Raw genomic sequence first — 4609 nt, forward strand, 5'->3', positions numbered from 1 at the left:
GTCATTGACATGAAGCCAATGCAGCAAAGCATCTAGCATGGGAGTCATAATGTGAACAGAATGAACCTGTGCTGTACAAGGAAGGAAACTGGCAGACAAATAAGGAAAATTAGTATGGAGAATTACACATTCACAATAATAACAGAAGTGTTATAACAGCAGTCAGTCTAAGAGGTTTTAACCTAGCTAGGATCTTCAATTTTGAATTTCTGTAATTAATATTTAGAAACACTGTGCCAGCTAACAGTATAATACAGTAACTCCTCATTTAACATTATAGTTATGTTCCTGAAAAATGCAACTTTAAATGAAGAAATGTTAAATGAATCCAATTTTCCCATAAGATTTAATGTAAATGTGGGGGGTTAGGTTCCAAGGAAATTTTTGGGGGGCAGACAAAAGGCATTATATACTGTACAGTACTGTACTGTGGTGAGGAGATGCCCCTGGTTTACCCCTGGGGCTCAGGGCTGGGGGTGCAGGGTCTGGGAGGGAGTTAGTGTGTGGGAGGTCGCTCAGGGTGGGGGTGCAGAGTCTGGGAGGCAGTTAGAGTGTGGGAGGTCGCTCAGGGTGGGGATGCAGCATCTGGGAGGGAGTTAGGGTGTGGGAGGGCGCTCAGGGTGGGGTGTGGGGTCTGGAAGGGAGTTAGGATGCAGGAGGGCACTCAGGGTGGGGGTGTGGAAGGAGGCTCAGGGCTGGGGCAGGAAGGAATTGCAGAGCACTTACCTGTGGCAGTTCCTGTTTGGTGCAGAGGATGGGTAGGTGGCTCTGTGCAGTGCAGTACCACCCCCATGGCGGCGATTCTGGGAGCTGCAATTTTGGGAGCTGCCCCGCTCCCGCCCTGCCCAAAAGGCAGGGCCACCCGGAACGCAAGGGCTTTAGGGGCTGCAGGGCCCTGGCCTGCAGCTCTAAACCCCTTTCGGAATGCAGCCCTGCGAGCATGGGCTGGAGGACTCAGGAGGAGCAGGGGCAGCTGTGCAGCCAGGGGCTGGAGAGACGCAGAACTTTTCAAAGCGCCGCTTCTCTCCAGCAGGCTTTGAAGGGAAAAGTGCTGCTTCTCGCCGGCCATGCTCCCTTGTAAAGTCAGCCAAATGATGTTATAAGGGAGCATTGCACAACTTAAAATGAGTATGTTCCCTAATGGAGCAGCGACGTAACTTCGAAACAACGTTAAGCAGGAAGACGTTAAGTGAGGAGTTACTATATTGAAATATGTACATGATGATTTTGTTAGGAACAACAGCAGCTAATATAAAAACAATTATAAAAATCAAGCCAAGTAACTAACATGTAGCTAATGAAAATACCAACTTGTTAATATGAAAGTCTGAATCTATACTGAACTCGACTTTAGTGTTCAGCGGTTCCCTTAATGTTATAATTTTAATAACAACAATAAAGAAATGGTAACAATTATTACCTGACAAAATCATCTGCACAACTAGACAAACCAAGGAAAGAAGATGTAGTACAAACAAACTACACCATTCCCTCTCCCACAAGAGAGAAAAAAAAAGGATGGATGAGAGAGAGTCACTTAGAGCGGTAGTTCTCAACCAGGGGGTCTTCCAGTTACATCAATTAATCTAGATATTTGCCAAGTTTTGCAACAGGCTACATAAAAAGCACTAGTGAAGTCAGCACGAACTAAACTTTCATACAAACAATTACTTGTTTATACCGCTCCATATACTATACACTGAAATGTAAGCACAATATTTATATTCCAATGAATTTTTTAAAAAATTATATGGTAAAAATGAGAAAGTAAGCAATTTGTCAGTAAGCATGAGCTGTGGCACTTTTATATTTTTGTGTCTGATTTTGTAAGCAAGTAGTTTTTTCAGTGTGGTGAAACTTGCGGGTAGGCAAGACAATCAGATTCCTGAAAGGGGTACAATAGTCTGAAAAGGTTGAGAGCCCACTGACTTAGAGGTGCAAACAGTATTTTTCAGACCTCCTGGACCCATCTCTGTGTAGCATAAGGCAGATCACCCTGGAGTCTAGATCAGCAGTCTGGGTGAGGAGTCAGGAATGTCAATCAAGCTTTTAATTGAGGTCTGGATGCAGCAAGGGATAAAAGGGAAAGTCCTTTCATGGATTGAGAATGGCTAAAAGACAGGGAACAAAGGGTAGGAATTAATGGTAAATTCTCAGAATGGAGAGGGGTAACTAGTGGTGTTCCCCAAGGGTCAATCCTATTCAATTTATTCATAAATGATCTGGAGAAAGGGGTAAACAGTGAGGTGGCAAAGTTTGCAGATGATACTAAACTACTCAAGATAGTTAAGACCAAAGCAGATTTGAAGAACTCTCAAAAGATTCACAAACTAAGTGATTGGGCAACAAAATGGCAAATGAAATTTAATGTGGATAAAATGTAAAGTAAATGCCATTTGGAAAAAAAAATAACCCCACTTAAATACCAATATGATGGGGGCTATTTAGCTAAACGAGTCAGGAAAAAGATCTTAGCATTCATCGTGGATGAGTTCTATGAAGATGTCCACGCAGTGTGCAGAGCGGTCAAAAGCAAACAGATGTTAGGAATCATATAAAGGGGATAGAGAATAGATGAGATTTATTATTTGCCCTTATATAAATCATGGTACCCCACATCTCGAATACTGTGTCAGCAGGCCGGTGCACCATTTAGCAACTAGGTGGTTGCTAGGGTGCTTGAGATTTTGGTTGGCGCAAAAAGCGCCCTAATTTTTTTTTAAATGGGTCTGAGCAGCCTTGGGTCGGGCGCCCGCGCGACAGCCGGCGCCAGGGTGTCCCCTGGGATTAGGGCCGCCGCCGCGCAAAAGACCGGCAGCCCAGGGTGTCCCCTGCGGTCAGGGCGCCGCCGCGCGCAGCCGGAGCCAGGGTGTCCCCTGTGCAGGAGGCGCCCGCCGCCAGCCGGCAGTCCAGGGCTGTCCGATGGGTCAGGCGCAGCTGCCGCTAGCCGGCAGGCAAGGGTGTTCCCTGGGTCGAGCGGCACTCCGCGGCAGCTGGCAGCCCGGGGTTTCCCTGGAGTCAGGGATTGCCACCGTGGCAGCAGCAGCCAAGGTCCCTTTGCACCAGGGAAACCCCGGCTGCCGGTGCTGTGGAGGCATTCTAACCCTTTGGGTCAGGGTCGCCACCGCAGCAGCCGGCAGCCCAAGGGCCCTGGGTCAGGGCGCCGCCACGGCAGCCGGCAGCCGGGTGTCCCTGGGTCCAGGCGCCGCCGCAGCAGCGGCAGCCCAAGGGGCTGTCCCCTGGAGTAGGACGCCGCGTGGCAGCCGGCAGACCAAAGGCGTCCCCTGGCCACAAGGGGAAACGGGCGTGCCGGCTGCCGCGGGACACGCTTGACCCTTGGTCAGGGCGCCACCGTGGCAGCCGGCACGGCCCGGGGTTTCCCTGGGTATCAGGGCGGCGCCGCGGCAGCCGGCTCAGCCAGGGCGTATCGCCCTGCACAGTCAGGGACGCCAACCGCGGCAGCCGCGCAGTGACCAAGGGGTCCACCTGAGTCAGGGAAACCGGGCTGCCGGCTGCCCCGCGGGAGGGCACTCTGACCCTGGGAGGTGCCACAGTGCAAGCCTGCAGCCCAGGGTGTTCCCCTTGGGTCAGGGCATCCGCGTGACGGGTGGGCGGCAGGCAGCTCCCGTGGAGCTGCCGCAGTGGTGCCTGCGGCAGCGGTCCGCTGCTCAGTGCTGCTCCAGTGGACCACCGCAGGCACCATGCGGCAGCTCACCGAGCCACGGGCCAGCCGTGGGGAGGGGTGAAATTTTGCCATCCGCCTAGCGGTGCTCAAAACCCTAGTGCGCCTGTCCTGTGTACAGTATATGGTGTACCTCACCTCAAATAGGATTTCTAGCATCAGCAAGTTCAGAAAAGGACAACGTAAATGATAGGGGTTTGGAGAGGTCCCAGTATTGCAGGAAGATATAAGGCTAGGCCTCTTCAGCTTGGAAAAAGAGAGACTAAGTGGATATGCTGAGCGATATATATTCATTAAGTGATGTTGAGAAAGTGGATAAGGAAAAGTTATTTACTTATTCCCATAATACAAGAACTAGGGGTCACCAAATGAAATTAATAGGTAGCAGGTTTAAAACAAATAAAAGGAAGTTCTTCTTCACACAGCGCACAGTCAACTTGTGGAACTCCTTACCTGAGGAGGTTGTGAAGGCAGGGACTATAACAATGTTTAAAAGGGAACTGAATAAATTCATGGTGGCTAAGTCCATAAATGGCTATTAGCCAGGATGGGTAAGGAATGGTGTCCCTAGCCTCTGTTCATCAGAGGATGGAGATGGACGGCAGGAGAGAGATCGCTTGATTATTGCCTGTTAGCTTCACTCCCTGTGGGGCACCTGGCATTGGCCACTGTCGGTAGACAGATACTGGGCTAGATGGACCTTTGATCTGACCCGGTACGCTGTTCTTATGTTCTTATAAGGCACTTAAGACATGCGTAACTTTAACTGCTGACGGTCTCGCTTCTGTGCCCATAGCCCGGTCACCGGCTCCGCAGTTCTGTCTGTCACGCTGACCAAGCAGCACTACTGAGAACAGGGAAGGGCAAAGTGTGGGCAGCGGCCTCGGACGCGGTTACTACGCATGCCCATCTCCTCCGCGCATGCTC

This window comes from Chelonoidis abingdonii, chromosome 7, assembly GCF_003597395.2.
Source record: "Chelonoidis abingdonii isolate Lonesome George chromosome 7, CheloAbing_2.0, whole genome shotgun sequence".
In the NCBI taxonomy this organism is placed as follows: Eukaryota; Metazoa; Chordata; order Testudines; family Testudinidae; genus Chelonoidis; species Chelonoidis abingdonii.